Source organism: Peromyscus maniculatus, chromosome 1 (genome assembly GCF_049852395.1).
Source record: "Peromyscus maniculatus bairdii isolate BWxNUB_F1_BW_parent chromosome 1, HU_Pman_BW_mat_3.1, whole genome shotgun sequence".
In the NCBI taxonomy this organism is placed as follows: Eukaryota; Metazoa; Chordata; class Mammalia; order Rodentia; family Cricetidae; genus Peromyscus; species Peromyscus maniculatus.
In genome coordinates, this window is record NC_134852.1 from 69,986,138 (window position 1) to 70,005,852 (window position 19,715).

The 19,715-nt window shown below is 54.6% G+C and overlaps 1 long non-coding RNA gene and 10 other non-coding genes across 11 annotated transcripts in view; all 11 read right to left on the bottom strand.

Annotated features, from left to right (window-relative positions):
* Positions 1–17,901, bottom strand: part of LOC143272046 (uncharacterized) — a 129,703-nt gene extending 111,802 nt beyond the window's left edge. The window contains exons 1-2 of the long non-coding RNA XR_013049430.1: positions 17,648–17,901; positions 15,561–15,704 (exon numbers count right to left, since the gene is read on the bottom strand). This is a non-coding gene — a long non-coding RNA (uncharacterized LOC143272046). The remainder of the gene's footprint in view (positions 1–15,560; positions 15,705–17,647) is intronic.
* On the bottom strand, positions 624–717 carry LOC143271509 (small nucleolar RNA SNORD116). Its single transcript, XR_013048731.1, has one exon. It is a non-coding gene; the product is annotated as a small nucleolar RNA SNORD116 (small nucleolar RNA).
* On the bottom strand, positions 2,712–2,805 carry LOC143271563 (small nucleolar RNA SNORD116). The gene has a single exon (XR_013048784.1). It is a non-coding gene; the product is annotated as a small nucleolar RNA SNORD116 (small nucleolar RNA).
* LOC143271510 (small nucleolar RNA SNORD116) lies at positions 4,798–4,891 on the bottom strand. Its single transcript, XR_013048732.1, has one exon. It is a non-coding gene; the product is annotated as a small nucleolar RNA SNORD116 (small nucleolar RNA).
* Positions 6,886–6,979, bottom strand: LOC143271564 (small nucleolar RNA SNORD116). Its single transcript, XR_013048785.1, has one exon. It is a non-coding gene; the product is annotated as a small nucleolar RNA SNORD116 (small nucleolar RNA).
* On the bottom strand, positions 8,975–9,068 carry LOC143271565 (small nucleolar RNA SNORD116). Its single transcript, XR_013048786.1, has one exon. It is a non-coding gene; the product is annotated as a small nucleolar RNA SNORD116 (small nucleolar RNA).
* On the bottom strand, positions 11,064–11,157 carry LOC143271596 (small nucleolar RNA SNORD116). The gene has a single exon (XR_013048817.1). It is a non-coding gene; the product is annotated as a small nucleolar RNA SNORD116 (small nucleolar RNA).
* LOC143271511 (small nucleolar RNA SNORD116) lies at positions 13,152–13,245 on the bottom strand. The gene has a single exon (XR_013048733.1). It is a non-coding gene; the product is annotated as a small nucleolar RNA SNORD116 (small nucleolar RNA).
* Positions 15,209–15,302, bottom strand: LOC143271580 (small nucleolar RNA SNORD116). Its single transcript, XR_013048801.1, has one exon. It is a non-coding gene; the product is annotated as a small nucleolar RNA SNORD116 (small nucleolar RNA).
* LOC143271512 (small nucleolar RNA SNORD116) lies at positions 17,296–17,389 on the bottom strand. The gene has a single exon (XR_013048734.1). It is a non-coding gene; the product is annotated as a small nucleolar RNA SNORD116 (small nucleolar RNA).
* Positions 17,902–19,385: 1,484 nt separating the features above from the next.
* Positions 19,386–19,479, bottom strand: LOC143271531 (small nucleolar RNA SNORD116). Its single transcript, XR_013048753.1, has one exon. It is a non-coding gene; the product is annotated as a small nucleolar RNA SNORD116 (small nucleolar RNA).
* Between the last annotated feature and the right edge of the window lie 236 nt (positions 19,480–19,715).

A 19,715-nucleotide genomic window follows, 5' to 3' on the forward strand; every position in this document is an offset into this window, starting at 1 on the left:
GCCCATGAGCAGAGCTCTCAAGGCAGTCTTGATCTACAGCCTGGGACCCAGAGTGCAATTCCTATGAGGAAGGGATCCCTAGCCGGCCTCCAAACAGGCCTTCCTGGAAGAATCACACCCTGCTGAAGACCACTCCGCAAAATAGGTGTCTCCCCTAGCTTTGAGATAGGCTTGAGCCAAGACGGGTGCTCCACTACCATGGGTGGAAGAAAAGCACTCTCACACCTGTCTCCTCCACCAGGAGGCCAGCAGTCTGACCTTAGCGCTCCCCGGTCAACCTAGTCCACCAAAGGCCTCCAGCGTGCAGATTTCTACACAGGTCAGCACGCCTGTTTCAGGTGGGTGTCCCAAGCTAGCATATTTCTAGAGTGCCTACAAGAGAGCCCAAGGTCCAGGGTCCCATGTCTAGCTGTCAGTCTGGCTTGGGAGAGTGGGGATGGCTGCTTGCTTGCCAGCACGCCCCAAATATTCTCTTTTCCCCATGCCCCTGATGGCTAGCAGAGTGGGGGAAAGATCAAGCCCATGGCAAGAGAGTCTGGCTACTGCTGGAGGGGGGCAGGAGCAGCGGAGTGGTTCTCAGGCCTGTGTCTGACTCCCAGAGGACTTGGGTGAGCCAAGGTGCCGGACCTCAGTTTCGATGAGAGCGGCGGTACTGAGTTTTCACTCATTTTGTTCAGCTTTTCCAAGGAATGTTTGACTGGAAATCATCATCGATCCAAGCACGCTGGAGTGCCCCGGGACAGGGATTTTCAGGGCACTCAGGACAGGGTGGGTGTTGGGGAGTGCGAGAAATACCAAGACATGCCCCGTCTTTGTGCAGGTGGCAACGGGTCTCTGCATGGAAATGGGAAGCAACTTGAGGACCTAAGTCTGCTCCAGGTGCAGACAGGCCCGGGAAGCAGGGATGGTAAGACCTCGCAGCACCACCAAGACCCCAGGATCCTGAGCACCTGGGACAAGGCATGGGAGGCTTACCTTGGGCCTCAGGCCTTCTCCTGCAGGTCACCAACACCAAGCAACTTCACTCGAGGCTCACTGTTTCAGGTGCCATGAGTCCTGGGCAAAGGAAGATGGGCCACTCTCTCCTCACTATGGCCTTACAGGCCACGCAATGCCACACTGTGAAGACATCAAAGCACATGCCAACATTACAGTGGGAAGCGGGCAACTGGCTCTGGGATGGATGGGTGGGCCTGGCTCGTCTCAATGGGCAGATCAGATCACATCTGCCCTCTCACCACTCCTGCTCTGCCCTCACCCTCCAGCATGCCAGGCCACATCGGTGCCAGGTTTCCACCAGGGTCTCAGAGCTTGTCCTTGCCCTGGGTCTCTCCTTCCCTCCGTGCCCTTTCAGATCACCTTGGACCCTCTCTGCAATCAAACCACCAGTGTCGGCCTGACCTACACATCATGGAGCTGCAATGCAGGCAAGCAGACTCTTCCCGAAAAAAGAAAAAAAAAACCAGGGCCAACTCTTAGCACCTCAATCCTCTAACACTGTGCACTGGGGTCATTAAACAGGGCAAGCTCTACTTGCTGTCTCAAGTTCAAGCTGCTGAGGACGCAGCTCTGGCCATGCTCACTAGCCAACCCAACCCTCGCGACTCCCATCAAATCATCTCTGACAACCAGATGGGCAACGCTATCCCCGAAATCTGCATCTTTCTCCTGCTAGAAATGCTGAGATCCCGAGGTCAAACCGCCTAAAGTCTCCTCTGAGGACTTCACCACAGGCAATGGCATGCACTCTGGCTCAACCAGATCTCCTTTCTCACTCTCTTTCTGCCTCCTTCTGTCTCTTTTTTTGTCTCTTTCTCTTTCTCCTGATTTCTGTCTCTGTCTCTGCCCCTGTCTCTGGATTGATGCCACCCTCTGTCAGTCTGTCTTCATGGGACAGACCGTGTTCAAGAGCGCTGCCATTTTTGAATGTAAGCGAGAACACTGCATCAACACACCATAACTTATGTGGGACACCAAAGGCTAGCCAGAGAGCCTGGCACCTCCCAAGACAAGTTGCAACACACAAGGTCTCCAGTGACCAGAAATGCATGCACCCTTGCAAGCCAAGTCTCTTGGGCACCCTCCACTGCCCATGAGCAGAGCTCTCAAGGCAGTCTTGATCTACAGCCTGGGACCCAGAGTGCAATTCCTACGAGGAAGGGATCCCTAGCCGGCCTCCAAACAGGCCTTCCTGGAAGAATCACACCCTGCTGAAGACCACTCCGCAAAATAGGTGTCTCTCCTAGGTTTGAGATAGGCTTGAGCCAAGACGGGTGCTCCACTCACATGGGTGGAAGAAAAGCACTCTCACACCTGTCTCCTCCACCAGGAGGCCAGCAGTCTGACCTTAGCGCTCCCTGGTCAACCTAGTCCACCAAAGGCCTCCAGCGTGCAGATTTCTACACAGGTCAGCACGCCTGTTTCAGGTGGGTGTCCCAAGCTAGCATATTTCTAGAGTGCCTACAAGAGAGCCCAAGGTCCAGGGTCCCATGTCTAGCTGTCAGTCTGGCTTGGGAGAGTGGGGATGGCTGCTTGCTTGCCAGCACGCCCCAAATATTCTCTTTTCCCCATGCCCCTGATGGCTAGCAGAGTGGGGGAAAGATCAAGCCCATGGCAAGAGAGTCTGGCTACTGCTGGAGGGGGGCAGGAGCAGCGGAGTGGTTCTCAGGCCTGTGTCTGACTCCCAGAGGACTTGGGTGAGCCAAGGTGCCGGCCCTCAGTTTCGATGAGAGCGGCGGTACTGAGTTTTCACTCATTTTGTTCAGCTTTTCCAAGGAATGTTTGACTGGAAATCATCATCGATCCAAGCACGCTGGAGTGCCCCGGGACAGGGATTTTCAGGGCACTCAGGACAGGGTGGGTGTTGGGGAGTGCGAGAAATACCAAGACATGCCCCGTCTTTGTGCAGGTGGCAACGGGTCTCTGCATGGAAATGGGAAGCAACTTGAGGACCTAAGTCTGCTCCAGGTGCAGACAGGCCCGGGAAGCAGGGATGGTAAGACCTCGCAGCACCACCAAGACCCCAGGATCCTGAGCACCTGGGACAAGGCATGGGAGGCTTACCTTGGGCCTCAGGCCTTCTCCTGCAGGTCACCAACACCAAGCAACTTCACTCGAGGCTCACTGTTTCAGGTGCCATGAGTCCTGGGCAAAGGAAGCTGGGCCACTCTCTCCGCACTATGGCCTTGCAGGCCACGCAATGCCACACTGTGAAGACATCAAAGCACATGCCAACATTACAGTGGGAAGCGGGCAACTGGCTCTGGGATGGATGGGTGGGCCTGGCTCGTCTCAATGGGCAGATCAGATCACATCTGCCCTCTCACCACTCCTGCTCTGCCCTCACCCTCCAGCATGCCAGGCCACATCGGTGCCAGGTTTCCACCAGGGTCTCAGAGCTTGTCCTTGCCCTGGGTCTCTCCTTCCCTCCGTGCCCTTTCAGATCACCTTGGACCCTCTCTGCAATCAAACCACCAGTGTCGGCCTGACCTACACATCATGGAGCTGCAATGCAGGCAAGCAGACTCTTCCCGAAAAAAGAAAAAAAAAACCAGGGCCAACTCTTAGCACCTCAATCCTCTAACACTGTGCACTGGGGTCATTAAACAGGGCAAGCTCTACTTGCAGTCTCAAGTTCAAGCTGCTGAGGACGCAGCTCTGGCCATGCTCACTAGCCAACCCAACCCTCCCGACTCCCATCAAATCATCTCTGACAACCAGGTCGGCAACGCTAACCCCGAAATCTGCATCTTTCTCCTGCTAGAAATGCTGAGATCCCGAGGTCAAACCGCCTAAAGTCTCCTCTGAGGACTTCACCACAGGCAATGGCAGGCACTCTGGCTCAACCAGATCTCCTTTCTCACTCTCTTTCTGCCTCCTTCTGTCTCTTTTTTTGTCTCTTTCTCTTTCTCCTGATCTCTCTCTGTCTCTGCCCCTGTCTCTGGATTGATGCCACCCTCTGTCAGTCTGTCTTCATGGGACAGACCGTGTTCAAGAGCGCTGCCATTTTTGAATGCAAGCGAGAACACTGCATCAACACACCGTAACTTATGTGGGACGCCAAAGGCTAGCCAGAGAGCCTGGCACCTCCCAAGACAAGTTGCAACACACAAGGTCTCCAGTGACCAGAAATGCATGCACCCTTGCAAGCCAAGTCTCTTGGGCACCCTCCACTGCCCATGAGCAGAGCTCTCAAGGCAGTCTTGATCTACAGCCTGGGACCCAGAGTGCAATTCCTATGAGGAAGGGATCCCTAGCCGGCCTCCAAACAGGCCTTCCTGGAAGAATCACACCCTGCTGAAGACCACTCCGCAAAATAGGTGTCTCCCCTAGCTTTGAGATAGGCTTGAGCCAAGACGGGTGCTCCACTACCATGGGTGGAAGAAAAGCACTCTCACACCTGTCTCCTCCACCAGGAGGCCAGCAGTCTGACCTTAGCGCTCCCCGGTCAACCTAGTCCACCAAAGGCCTCCAGCGTGCAGATTTCTACACAGGTCAGCACGCCTGTTTCAGGTGGGTGTCCCAAGCTAGCATATTTCTAGAGTGCCTACAAGAGAGCCCAAGGTCCAGGGTCCCATGTCTAGCTGTCAGTCTGGCTTGGGAGAGTGGGGATGGCTGCTTGCTTGCCAGCACGCCCCAAATATTCTCTTTTCCCCATGCCCCTGATGGCTAGCAGAGTGGGGGAAAGATCAAGCCCATGGCAAGAGAGTCTGGCTACTGCTGGAGGGGGGCAGGAGCAGCGGAGTGGTTCTCAGGCCTGTGTCTGACTCCCAGAGGACTTGGGTGAGCCAAGGTGCCGGACCTCAGTTTCGATGAGAGCGGCGGTACTGAGTTTTCACTCATTTTGTTCAGCTTTTCCAAGGAATGTTTGACTGGAAATCATCATCGATCCAAGCACGCTGGAGTGCCCCGGGACAGGGATTTTCAGGGCACTCAGGACAGGGTGGGTGTTGGGGAGTGCGAGAAATACCAAGACATGCCCCGTCTTTGTGCAGGTGGCAACGGGTCTCTGCATGGAAATGGGAAGCAACTTGAGGACCTAAGTCTGCTCCAGGTGCAGACAGGCCCGGGAAGCAGGGATGGTAAGACCTCGCAGCACCACCAAGACCCCAGGATCCTGAGCACCTGGGACAAGGCATGGGAGGCTTACCTTGGGCCTCAGGCCTTCTCCTGCAGGTCACCAACACCAAGCAACTTCACTCGAGGCTCACTGTTTCAGGTGCCATGAGTCCTGGGCAAAGGAAGATGGGCCACTCTCTCCTCACTATGGCCTTACAGGCCACGCAATGCCACACTGTGAAGACATCAAAGCACATGCCAACATTACAGTGGGAAGCGGGCAACTGGCTCTGGGATGGATGGGTGGGCCTGGCTCGTCTCAATGGGCAGATCAGATCACATCTGCCCTCTCACCACTCCTGCTCTGCCCTCACCCTCCAGCATGCCAGGCCACATCGGTGCCAGGTTTCCACCAGGGTCTCAGAGCTTGTCCTTGCCCTGGGTCCCTCCTTCCCTCCGTGCCCTTTCAGATCACCTTGGACCCTCTCTGCAATCAAACCACCAGTGTCGGCCTGACCTACACATCATGGAGCTGCAATGCAGGCAAGCAGACTCTTCCCGAAAAAAGAAAAAAAAAACCAGGGCCAACTCTTAGCACCTCAATCCTCTAACACTGTGCACTGGGGTCATTAAACAGGGCAAGCTCTACTTGCTGTCTCAAGTTCAAGCTGCTGAGGACGCAGCTCTGGCCATGCTCACTAGCCAACCCAACCCTCGCGACTCCCATCAAATCATCTCTGACAACCAGATGGGCAACGCTATCCCCGAAATCTGCATCTTTCTCCTGCTAGAAATGCTGAGATCCCGAGGTCAAACCGCCTAAAGTCTCCTCTGAGGACTTCACCACAGGCAATGGCATGCACTCTGGCTCAACCAGATCTCCTTTCTCACTCTCTTTCTGCCTCCTTCTGTCTCTTTTTTTGTCTCTTTCTCTTTCTCCTGATTTCTGTCTCTGTCTCTGCCCCTGTCTCTGGATTGATGCCACCCTCTGTCAGTCTGTCTTCATGGGACAGACCGTGTTCAAGAGCGCTGCCATTTTTGAATGTAAGCGAGAACACTGCATCAACACACCATAACTTATGTGGGACACCAAAGGCTAGCCAGAGAGCCTGGCACCTCCCAAGACAAGTTGCAACACACAAGGTCTCCAGTGACCAGAAATGCATGCACCCTTGCAAGCCAAGTCTCTTGGGCACCCTCCACTGCCCATGAGCAGAGCTCTCAAGGCAGTCTTGATCTACAGCCTGGGACCCAGAGTGCAATTCCTACGAGGAAGGGATCCCTAGCCGGCCTCCAAACAGGCCTTCCTGGAAGAATCACACCCTGCTGAAGACCACTCCGCAAAATAGGTGTCTCTCCTAGGTTTGAGATAGGCTTGAGCCAAGACGGGTGCTCCACTCACATGGGTGGAAGAAAAGCACTCTCACACCTGTCTCCTCCACCAGGAGGCCAGCAGTCTGACCTTAGCGCTCCCTGGTCAACCTAGTCCACCAAAGGCCTCCAGCGTGCAGATTTCTACACAGGTCAGCATGCCTATTTCAGGTGGGTGTCCCAAGCTAGCATATTTCTAGAGTGCCTACAAGAGAGCCCAAGGTCCAGGGTCCCATGTCTAGCTGTCAGTCTGGCTTGGGATAGTGGGGATGGCTGCTTGCTTGCCAGCACGCCCCAAATATTCTCTTTTCCCCATGCCCCTGATGGCTAGCAGAGTGGGGGAAAGATCAAGCCCATGGCAAGAGAGTCTGGCTACTGCTGGAGGGGGGCAGGCGCAGCGGAGTGGTTCTCAGGCCTGTGTCTGATTCCCAGAGGACTTGGATGAGCCAAGGTGCCGGCCCTCAGTTTCGATGAGAGCGGCGGTACTGAGTTTTCACTCATTTTGTTCAGCTTTTCCAAGGAATGTTTGACTGGAAATCATCATCGATCCAAGCACGCTGGAGTGCCCTGGTACAGGGATTTTCAGGGCACTCAGGACAGGGTGGGTGTTGGGGAGTGCGAGAAATACCAAGACATGCCCCGTCTTTGTGCAGGTGGCAACGGGTCTCTGCATGGAAATGGGAAGCAACTTGAGGACCTAAGTCTGCTCCAGGTGCAGACAGGCCCGGGAAGCAGGGATGGTAAGACCTCGCAGCACCACCAAGACCCCAGGATCCTGAGCACCTGGGACAAGGCGTGGGAGGCTTACCTTGGGCCTCAGGCCTTCTCCTGCAGGTCACCAACACCAAGCAACTTCACTCGAGGCTCACAGTTTCAGGTGCCATGAGTCCTGGGCAAAGGAAGCTGGGCCACACTCTCCTCACTATGGCCTTGCAGGCCACGCAATGCCACACTGTGAAGACATCAAAGCACATGCCAACATTACAGTGGGAAGCGGGCAACTGGCTCTGGGATGGATGGGTGGGCCTGGCTCGTCTCAATGGGCAGATCAGATCACATCTGCCCTCTCACCACTCCTGCTCTGCCCTGACCCTCCAGCATGCCAGGCCACATCGGTGCCATGATTCCACCAGGGTCTCAGAGCTTGTCCTTGCCCTGGGTCTCTCCTTCCCTCAGTGCCCTTTCAGATCACCTTGGACCCTCTCTGCAATCAAACCACCAGTGTCGGCCTGACCTACACATCATGGAGCTGCAATGCAGGCAAGCAGACTCTTCCCGAAAAAAGAAAGAAAAAAACCAGGGCCAACTCTTAGCACCTCAATCCTCTAACACTGTGCACTGGGGTCATTGAACAGGGCAAGCTCTACTTGCTGTCTCAAGTTCAAGCTGCTGAGGACGCAGCTCTGGCCATGCTCACTAGCCAACCCAAGCCTCCCGACTCCCATCAAATCATCTCTGACAACCAGGTGGGCAACGTTATCCCCGAAATCTGCATCTTTCTCCTGGTAGAAATGCTGAGATCCCGAGGTCAAACCGCCTAAAGTCTCCTCTGAGGACTTCACCACAGGCAATGGCAGGCACTCTGGCTCAACCAGATCTCCTTTCTCACTCTCTTTCTGCCTCCTTCTGTCTCTTTTTTTGTCTCTTTCTCTTTCTCCTGATTTCTCTCTCTGTCTCTGACCCTGTCTCTGAATTGATGCCACCCTCTGTCAGTCTGTCTTCATGGGACAGACCGTGTTCAAGATCGCTGCCATTTTTGACTGCAAGCGAGAACACTGCATCAACACACCGTAACTTATGTGGGACGCCAAAGGCTAGCCAGAGAGCCTGGCACCTCCCAAGACAAGTTGCAACACACAAGGTCTCCAGTGACCAGAAATGCATGCACCCTTGCAAGCCAAGTCTCTTGGGCACCCTCCACTGCCCATGAGCAGAGCTCTCAAGGCAGTCTTGATCTACAGCCTGGGACCCAGAGTGCAATTCCTACGAGGAAGGGATCCCTAGCCGGCCTCCAAACAGGCCTTCCTGGAAGAATCACACCCTGCTGAAGACCACTCCGCAAAATAGGTGTCTCTCCTAGGTTTGAGATAGGCTTGAGCCAAGACGGGTGCTCCACTCACATGGGTGGAAGAAAAGCACTCTCACACCTGTCTCCTCCACCAGGAGGCCAGCAGTCTGACCTTAGCGCTCCCCGGTCAACCTAGTCCACCAAAGGCCTCCAGCGTGCAGATTTCTACACAGGTCAGCATGCCTATTTCAGGTGGGTGTCCCAAGCTAGCATATTTCTAGAGTGCCTACAAGAGAGCCCAAGGTCCAGGGTCCCATGTCTAGCTGTCAGTCTGGCTTGGGATAGTGGGGATGGCTGCTTGCTTGCCAGCACGCCCCAAATATTCTCTTTTCCCCATGCCCCTGATGGCTAGCAGAGTGGGGGAAAGATCAAGCCCATGGCAAGAGAGTCTGGCTACTGCTGGAGGGGGGCAGGCGCAGCGGAGTGGTTCTCAGGCCTGTGTCTGATTCCCAGAGGACTTGGATGAGCCAAGGTGCCGGCCCTCAGTTTCGATGAGAGCGGCGGTACTGAGTTTTCACTCATTTTGTTCAGCTTTTCCAAGGAATGTTTGACTGGAAATCATCATCGATCCAAGCACGCTGGAGTGCCCTGGTACAGGGATTTTCAGGGCACTCAGGACAGGGTGGGTGTTGGGGAGTGCGAGAAATACCAAGACATGCCCCGTCTTTGTGCAGGTGGCAACGGGTCTCTGCATGGAAATGGGAAGCAACTTGAGGACCTAAGTCTGCTCCAGGTGCAGACAGGCCCGGGAAGCAGGGATGGTAAGACCTCGCAGCACCACCAAGACCCCAGGATCCTGAGCACCTGGGACAAGGCGTGGGAGGCTTACCTTGGGCCTCAGGCCTTCTCCTGCAGGTCACCAACACCAAGCAACTTCACTCGAGGCTCACAGTTTCAGGTGCCATGAGTCCTGGGCAAAGGAAGCTGGGCCACACTCTCCTCACTATGGCCTTGCAGGCCACGGAATGCCACACTGTGAAGACATCAAAGCACATGCCAACATTACAGTGGGAAGCGGGCAACTGGCTCTGGGATGGATGGGTGGGCCTGGCTCGTCTCAATGGGCAGATCAGATCACATCTGCCCTCTCACCACTCCTGCTCTGCCCTCACCCTCCAGCATGCCAGGCCACATCGGTGCCATGTTTCCACCAGGGTCTCAGAGCTTGTCCTTGCCCTGGGTCTCTCCTTCCCTCAGTGCCCTTTCAGATCACCTTGGACCCTCTCTGCAATCAAACCACCAGTGTCGGCCTGACCTACACATCATGGAGCTGCAATGCAGGCAAGCAGACTCTTCCCGAAAAAAGAAAAAAAAAAACCAGGGCCATCTCTTAGCACCTCAATCCTCTAACATTGTGAACTGGGGTCATTAAACAGGGCAAGCTCTACTTGCTGTCTCAAGTTCAAGCTGCTGAGGACGCAGCTCTGGCCATGCTCACTAGCCAACCCAAGCCTCCTGACTCCCATCAAATCATCTCTGACAACCAGGTCGGCAACGCTAACCCCGAAATCTGCATCTTTCTCCTGCTAGAAATGCTGAGATCCCGAGGTCAAACCGCCTAAAGTCTCCTCTGAGGACTTCACCACAGGCAATGGCAGGCACTCTGGCTCAACCAGATCTCCTTTCTCACTCTCTTTCTGCCTCCTTCTGTCTCTTTTTTTGTCTCTTTCTCTTTCTCCTGATTTCTCTCTCTGTCTCTGACCCTGTCTCTGGATTGATGCCACCCTCTGTCAGTCTGTCTTCATGGGACAGACCGTGTTCAAGATCGCTGCCATTTTTGACTGCAAGCGAGAACACTGCATCAACACACCGTAACTTATGTGGGACGCCAAAGTCTAGCCAGAGAGCCTGGCACCTCCCAAGACAAGTTGCAACACACAAGGTCTCCAGTGACCAGAAATGCATGCACCCTTGCAAGCCAATTCGCTTTGGCACCCTCCACTGCCCATGAGCAGAGCTCTCAAGGCAGTCTTGATCTACAGCCTGGGACCCAGAGTGCAATTCCTACGAGGAAGGGATGCCTAGCCGGCCTCCAAACAGGCCTTCCTGGAAGAATCACACCCTGCTGAAGACCACTCCGCAAAATAGGTGTCTTTCCTAGCTTTGAGATAGGCTTGAGCCAAGACGGGTGCTCCACTACCATGGGTGGAAGAAAAGCACTCTCACACCTGTCTCCTCCACCAGGAGGCCAGCAGTCTGACCTTAGCGCTCCCCGGTCAAGCTAGTCCACCAAAGGTCTCCAGTGTGCAGATTTCTACACAGGTCAGCACGCCTGTTTCAGGTGGGTGTCCCAAGCTAGCATATTTCTAGAGTGCCTACAAGAGAGCCCAAGGTCCAGGGTCCCATGTCTAGCTGTCAGTCTGGCTTGGGAGAGTGGGGATGGCTGCTTGCTTGCCAGCACGCCCCAAATATTCTCTTTTCCCCATGCCCCTGATGGCTAGCAGAGTGGGGGAAAGATCAAGCCCATGGCAAGAGAGTCTGGCTACTGCTGGAGGGGGGCAGGAGCAACGGAGTGGTTCTCAGGCCTGTGTCTGTCTCCCAGAGGACTTGGGTGAGCCAAGGTGCCGGCCCTCAGTTTCGATGAGAGCAGCGGTACTGAGTTTTCACTCATTTTGTTCAGCTTTTCCAAGGAATGTTTGACTGGAAATCATCATCGATTCAAGCACGCTGGAGTGCCCTGGTACAGGGATTTTCAGGGCACTCAGGACAGGGTGGGTGTTGGGGAGTACGAGAAATACCAAGACATGCCCTGTCTTTGTGCAGGTGGCAACGGGTCTCTGCATGGAAATGGGAAGCAACTTGAGGACCTAAGTCTGCTCCAGGTGCAGACAGGCCCGGGAAGCAGGGATGGTAAGTCCTCGCAGCACCACCAAGACCCCAGGATCCTGAGCACCTGGGACAAGGCATGGGAGGCTTACCTTGGGCCTCAGGCCTTCTCCTGCAGGTCACCAACACCAAGCAACTTCACTCGAGGCTCACTGTTTCAGGTGCCATGAGTCCTGGGCAAAGGAAGCTGGGCCACTCTCTCCGCACTATGGCTTTGCAGGCCACGCAATGCCACACTGTGAAGACATCAAAGCACATGCCAACATTACAGTGGGAAGCGGGCAACTGGCTCTGGGATGGATGGGTGGGCCTGGCTCGTCTCAATGGGCAGATCAGATCACATCTGCCCTCTCACAACTCCTGCTCTGCCCTCACCCTCCAGCATGCCAGGCCACATCGGTGCCAGGTTTCCACCAGGGTCTCAGAGCTTGTCCTTGCCCTGGGTCCCTCCTTCCCTCCGTGCCCTTTCAGATCACCTTGGACCCTCTCTGCAATCAAACCACCAGTGTCGGCCTGACCTACACATCATGGAGCTGCAATGCAGGCAAGCAGACTCTTCCCGAAAAAAGAAAAAAAAAAACAGGGCCAACTCTTAGCACCTCAATCCTCTAACACTGTGAACTGGGGTCATTAAACAGGGCAAGCTCTACTTGCAGTCTCAAGTTCAAGCTGCTGAGGACGCAGCTCTGGCCATGCTCACTAGCCAACCCAACCCTCCCGACTCCCATCAAATCATCTCTGACAACCAGGTCGGCAATGCTAACCCCGAAATCTGCATCTTTCTCCTGCTAGAAATGCTGAGATCCCGAGGTCAAACCGCCTAAAGTCTCTTCTGAGGACTTCACCACAGGCAATGGCAGGCACTCTGGCTCAACCAGATCTCCTTTCTCACTCTCTTTCTGCCTCCTTCTGTCTCTTTTTTTGTCTCTTTCTCTTTCTCCTGATTTCTCTCTCTGTCTCTGCCCCTGTCTCTGGATTGATGCCACCCTCTGTCAGTCTGTCTTCATGGGACAGACCGTGTTCAAGAGCACTGCCATTTTTGAATGCAAGCGAGAACACTGCATCAACACACCGTAACTTATGTGGGACGCCAAAGGCTAGCCAGAGAGCCTGGCACCTCCCAAGACAAGTTGCAACACACAAGGTCTCCAGTGACCAGAAATGCATGCACCCTTGCAAGCCAATTCGCTTTGGCACCCTCCACTGCCCATGAGCAGAGCTCTCAAGGCAGTCTTGATCTACAGCCTGGGACCCAGAGTGCAATTCCTACAAGGAAGGGATCCCTAGCCGGCCTCCAAACAGGCCTTCCTGGAAGAATCACACCCTGCTGAAGACCACTCCGCAAAATAGGTGTCTTTCCTAGCTTTGAGATAGGCTTGAGCCAAGACGGGTGCTCCACTACCATGGGTGGAAGAAAAGCACTCTCACACCTGTCTCCTCCACCAGGAGGCCAGCAGTCTGACCTTAGCGCTCCCCGGTCAAGCTAGTCCACCAAAGGTCTCCAGTGTGCAGATTTCTACACAGGTCAGCATGCCTGTTTCAGGTGGGTGTCCCAAGCTAGCATATTTCTAGAGTGCCTACAAGAGAGCCCAAGGTCCAGGGTCCCATGTCTAGCTGTCAGTCTGGCTTGGGAGAGTGGGGATGGCTGCTTGCTTGCCAGCACGCCCCAAATATTCTCTTTTCCCCATGCCCCTGATGGCTAGCAGAGTGGGGGAAAGATCAAGCCCATGGCAAGAGAGTCTGGCTACTGCTGGAGGGGGGCAGGAGCAGCGGAGTGGTTCTCAGGCCTGTGTCTGACTCCCAGAGGACTTGGGTGAGCCAAGGTGCCGGACCTCAGTTTCGATGAGAGCGGCGGTACTGAGTTTTCACTCATTTTGTTCAGCTTTTCCAAGGAATGTTTGACTGGAAATCATCATCGATCCAAGCACGCTGGAGTGCCATGGTACAGGGATTTTCAGGGCACTCAGGACAGGGTGGGTGTTGGGGAGGACGAGAAATACCAAGACATGCCCTGTCTTTGTGCAGGTGGCAACGGGTCTCTGCATGGAAATGGGAAGCAACTTGAGGACCTAAGTCTGCTCCAGGTGCAGACAGGCCCGGGAAGCAGGGATGGTAAGTCCTCGCAGCACCACCAAGACCCCAGGATCCTGAGCACCTGGGACAAGGCATGGGAGGCTTACCTTGGGCCTCAGGCCTTCTCCTGCAGGTCACCAACACCAAGCAACTTCACTCGAGGCTCACTGTTTCAGGTGCCATGAGTCCTGGGCAAAGGAAGCTGGGCCACTCTCTCCGCACTATGGCCTTGCAGGCCACGCAATGCCACACTGTGAAGACATCAAAGCACATGCCAACATTACAGTGGGAAGCGGGCAACTGGCTCTGGGATGGATGGGTGGGCCTGGCTCGTCTCAATGGGCAGATCAGATCACATCTGCCCTCTCACAACTCCTGCTCTGCCCTCACCCTCCAGCATGCCAGGCCACATCGGTGCCAGGTTTCCACCAGGGTCTCAGAGCTTGTCCTTGCCCTGGGTCCCTCCTTCCCTCCGTGCCCTTTCAGATCACCTTGGACCCTCTCTGCAATCAAACCACCAGTGTCGGCCTGACCTACACATCATGGAGCTGCAATGCAGGCAAGCAGACTCTTCCCGAAAAAAGAAAAAAAAAAAACCCAAGGCCATCTCTTAGGACCTCAATCCTCTAACACTCTGCACTGGGGTCATTAAACAGGGCAAGCTCTACTTGCTGTCTCAAGTTCAAGCTGCTGAGGACGCAGCTCTGGCCATGCTCACTAGCCAACCCAAGCCTCCCGACTCCCATCAAATCATCTCTGACAACCAGGTCAGCAACGCTAACCCCGAAATCTGCATCTTTCTCCTGGTAGAAATGCTGAGATCCCGAGGTCAAACCGCCTAAAGTCTCCTCTGAGGACTTCACCACAGGCAATGGCAGGCACTCTGGCTCAACCAGATCTCCTTTCTCACTCTCTTTCTGCCTCCTTCTGTCTCTTTTTCTGTCTGTTTCTCTTTCTCCTGATTTCTCTCTCTGTCTCTGACCCTGTCTCTGGATTGATGCCACCCTCTTTCAGTTTGTCTTCATGGGACAGACCGTGTTCAATAGCGCTGCCATTTTTGACTGCAAGCGAGAACACTGCATCAACACATGGTAACTTATGTGGGACGCCAAGGGCTAGCCAGAGAGCCTGGCACCTCCCAAGACAAGTTGCAACACACAAGGTCTCCAGTGACCAGAAATGCATGCACCCTTTCAAGCCAATTCACTCAAGGCAGTCTTGATCTACAGCCTCGGACCCAGAGTGCAATTCCTACAAGGAAGGGATCCCTAGCCAGCCTCCAAACAGGCCTTCCTGGAAGAATCACACCCTGCTGAAGACCACTCCGCAAAATAGGTGTCTTTCCTAGTTTTGAGATAGGCTTGAGCCATGACGGGTGCTCCACTACCATGGGTGGAAGAAAAGCACTCTCACACCTGTCTCCTCCACCAGGAGGCCAGCAGTCTGACCTTAGTGCTCCCCGGTCAAGCTAGTCCACCAAAGGCCAACAGCGTGCAGATTTCTACACAGGTCAGCACGCCTGTTTCAGGTGGGTGTCCCAAGCTAGCATATTTCTAGAGTGCCTACAAGAGAGCCAAGGTCCAGGGTCCCATGTCTAGCTGTCAGTCTGGCTTGGGAGAGTGGGGATGGCTGCTTGCTTGCCAGCACGCCCCAAATATTCTCTTTTCCCCATGCCCCTGATGGCTAGCAGATTGGGAGAAAGTTCAAGTCCATGGCAAGAGAGTCTGGCTACTGCTGGAGGGGGGCAGGAGCAGCGGAGTGGTTCTCAGGCCTGTGTCTGACTCCCCGAGGACTTGGGTGAGCCAAGGTGCCGGACCTCAGTTTGGATGAGAGCGGCGGTACTGAGTTTTCACTCATTTTGTTCATCTTTTCCAAGGAATGTTTGACTGGAAATCATCATCCATCCAAGCACGCTGGAGTGCTCTGGTAAAGGGATTTTCAGGGCACTCAGGACAGGGTGGGTGTTGGGGAGTGCAAGAAATACCAAGACATGCCCCGTCTTTGTGCAGGTGGCAATGGGTCTCTGCATGAAAATGGGAAGCAACTTGAGGACCTAAGTCTGCTCCAGGTGCGGACAGGCCCGGGAAGCAGGGATGGTAAGTCCTCGCAGCACCACCAAGACCCCAGGATCCTGAGCACCTGGGACAAGGCATGGGAGGCTTACCTTGGGCCTCATGCCTTCTCCTGCAGGTCACCAACACCAAGCAACTTCACTCGAGGCTCACTGTTTCAGGTGCCATGAGTCCTGGGTAAAGGAAGCTGGGCCACTCTCTCCTCACTATGGCCTTGCAGGCCATGCAATGCCACACTGTGAAGACATCAAAGCACATGCCAACATTACAGTGGGAAGCGGGCAACTGGCTCTGGGATGGATGGGTGGGCCTGGCTCGTCTCAATGGGCAGATCAGATCACATCTGCCCTCTCACCACTCCTGCTCTGCCCTCACCCTCCAGCATGCCAGGCCACATCGGTGCCAGGTTTCCACCAGGGTCTCAGAGCTTGTCCTTGCCCTGGGTCCCTCCTTCCCTCGTGCCCTTTCAGATCACCTTGGACCCTCTCTGCAATCAAACCACCAGTGTCGGCCTGACCTACACATCATGGAGCTGCAATGCAGGCAAGCAGACTCTTCCCGAAAAAAGAAAAAAAAAACCAGGGCCAACTCTTAGCACCTCAATCCTCTAACACTGTGCACTGGGGTCATTAAACAGGGCAAGCTCTACTTGCTGTCTTAAGTTCAAGCTGCTGAGGACGCAGCTCTGGCCATGCTCACTAGCCAACCCAAGCCTCCCGACTCCCATCAAATCATCTCTGACAACCAGGTGGGCAACGCTATCCCCGAAATCTGCATCTTTCTCCTGCTAGAAATGCTGAGATCCCGAGGTCAAACCGCCTAAAGTCTCCTCTGAGGACTTCACCGCAGGCAATGGCAGGCACTCTGGCTCAACCAGATCTCCTTTCTCACTCTCTTTCTGCCTCCTTCTGTCTCTTTTTTTGTCTCTTTCTCTTTCTCCTGATTTCTCTCTCTGTCTCTGACCCTGTCTCTGAATTGATGCCACCCTCTGTCAGTCTGTCTTCATGGGACAGACCGTGTTCAAGATCGCTGCCATTTTTGACTGCAAGCGAGAACACTGCATCAACACACCGTAACTTATGTGGGACGCCAAAGGCTAGCCAGAGAGCCTGGCACCTCCCAAGACAAGTTGAAACACACAAGGTCTCCAGTGACCAGAAATGCATGCACCCTTGCAAGCCAATTCGCTTTGGCACCCTCCACTGCCCATGATCAGAGCTCTCAAGGCAGTCTTGATCTACAGCCTGGGACCCAGAGTGCAATTCCTACAAGGAAGGGATCCCTAGCCGGCCTCCAAACAGGCCTTCCTGGAAGAATCACACCCTGCTGAAGACCACTCCGCAAAATAGGTGTCTTTCCTAGCTTTGAGATAGGCTTGAGCCAAGACGGGTGCTCCACTACCATGGGTGGAAGAAAAGCACTCTCACACCTGTCTCCTCCACCAGGAGGCCAGCAGTCTGACCTTAGCGCTCCCCGGTCAAGCTAGTCCACCAAAGGTCTCCAGTGTGCAGATTTCTACACAGGTCAGCACGCCTGTTTCAGGTGGGTGTCCCAAGCTAGCATATTTCTAGAGTGCCTACAAGAGAGCCCAAGGTCCAGGGTCCCATGTCTAGCTGTCAGTCTGGCTTGGGAGAGTGGGGATGGCTGCTTGCTTGCCAGCACGCCCCAAATATTCTCTTTTCCCCATGCCCCTGATGGCTAGCAGAGTTCGGGAAAGATCAAGCCCATGGCAAGAGAGTCTGGCTACTGCTGGAGGGGGGCAAGAGCAGCGGAGTGGTTCTCAGGCCTGTGTCTGACTCCCAGAGGACTTGGGTGAGCCAAGGTGCCGGACCTCAGTTTCGATGAGAGCGGCGGTACTGAGTTTTCACTCATTTTGTTCAGCTTTTCCAAGGAATGTTTGACTGGAAATCATCATCGATCCAAGCACGCTGGAGTGCCCCGGTACAGGGATTTTCAGGGTACTCAGGACAGGGTGGGTGTTGGGGAGTGTGAGAAATACCAAGCCATGCCCCGTCTTTGTGCAGGTGGCAATGGGTCTCTGCATGGAAATGGGAAGCAACTTGAGGACCTAAGTCTGCTCCAGGTGCAGACAGGCCCGGGAAGCAGGGATGGTATGTCCTCGCAGCACCACCAAGACCCCAGGATCCTGAGCACCTGGGACAAGGCATGGGAGGCTTACCTTGGGTCTCAGGCCTTCTCCTGCAGGTCACCAACACCAAGCAACTTCACTCGAGGCTCACTGTTTCAGGTGCCATGAGTCCTGGGCAAAGGAAGCTGGGCCACTCTCTCCGCACTATGGCCTTGCAGGCCACGCAATGCCACACTGTGAAGACATCAAAGCACATGCCAACATTACAGTGGGAAGCGGGCAACTGGCTCTGGGATGGATGGGTGTGCCTGGCTCGTCTCAATGGGCAGATCAGATCACATCTGCCCTCTCACCACTCCTGCTCTGCCCTCACCCTCCAGCATGCCAGGCCACATCGGTGCCAGGTGTCCACCAGGGTCTCAGAGCTTGTCCTTGCCCTGGGTCCCTCCTTCCCTCCGTGCCCTTTCAGATCACCTTGGACCCTCTCTGCAATCAAACCACCAGTGTCGGCCTGACCTACACATCATGGAGCTGCAATGCAGGCAAGCAGACTCTTCCCGAAAAAAGAAAAAAAAAAAACCCAGGGCCATCTCTTAGCACCTCAATCCTCTAACACTCTGCACTGGGGTCATTAAACAGGGCAAGCTCTACTTGCTGTCTCAAGTTCAAGCTGCTGAGGACGCAGCTCTGGCTATGCTCACTACCCAACCCAAGCCACCCGACTCCCATCAAATCATCTCTGACAACCAGGTCAGCAACGCTAACCCCGAAATCTGCATCTTTCTCCAGGTAGAAATGCTGAGATCCCGAGGTCAAACCGCCTAAAGTCTCCTCTGAGGACTTCACCACAGGCAATGGCAGGCACTCTGGCTCAACCAGATTTCCTTTCTCACTCTCTTTCTGCCTCCTTCTGTCTCTTTTTCTGTCTGTTTCTCTTTCTCCTGATTTCTCTCTCTGTCTCTGACCCTGTCTCTGGATTGATGCCACCCTCTGTCAGTCTGTCTTCATGGGACAGACCGTGTTCAAGAGCGCTGCCATTTTTGAATGCAAGCGAGAACACTGCATCAAAACACCGTAACTTATGTGGGACGCCAAGGGCTAGCCAGAGAGCCTGGCACCTCCCAAGACAAGTTGCAACACACAAGGTCTCCAGTGACCAGAAATGCATGCACCCTTTCAAGCCAAATCGCTTTGGCACCCTCCACTGCCCATGAGCAGAGCTCTCAAGGCAGTCTTGATCTACAGCCTGGGACCCAGAGTGCAATTCCTACAAGGAAGGGATCCCTAGCCAGCCTCCAAACAGGCCTTCCTGGAAGAATCACACCCTGCTGAAGACCACTCCACAAAATAGGTGTCTTTCCTAGCTTTGAGATAGGCTTGAGCCAAGACGGGTGCTCCACTACCATGGGTGGAAGAAAAGCACTCTCACACCTGTCTCCTCCACCAGGAGGCCAGCAGTCTGACCTTAGTGCTCCCCGGTCAAGCTAGTCCACCAAAGGCCTCCAGCGTGCAGATTTCTACACAGGTCAGCACGCCTGTTTCAGGTGGGTGTCCCAAGCTAGCATATTTCTAGAGTGCCTACAAGAGAGCCAAGGTCCAGGGTCCCATGTCTAGCTGTCAGTCTGGCTTGGGAGAGTGGGGATGGCTGCTTGCTTGCCAGCACGCCCCAAATATTCTCTTTTCCCCATGCCCCTGATGGCTAGCAGATTGGGGGAAAGTTCAAGTCCATGGCAAGAGAGTCTGGCTACTGCTGGAGGGGGGCAGGAGCAGCGGAGTGGTTCTCAGGCCTGTGTCTGACTCCCAGAGGACTTGGGTGAGCCAAGGTGCCGGACCTCAGTTTGGATGAGAGCGGCGGTACTGAGTTTTCACTCATTTTGTTCAGCTTTTCCAAGGAATGTTTGACTGGAAATCATCATCGATCCAAGCACGCTGGAGTGCCCTGGTACAGGGATTTTCAGGGCACTCAGGACAGGGTGGGTGTTGGGGAGTGCGAGAAATACCAAGACATGCCCCGTCTTTGTGCAGGTGGCAACGGGTCTCTGCATGGAAATGGGAAGCAACTTGAGGACCTAAGTCTGCTCCAGGTGCGGCAGGCCCGGGAAGCAGGGATGGTGAGTCCTCGCAGCACCACCAAGACCCCAGGATCCTGAGCACCTGG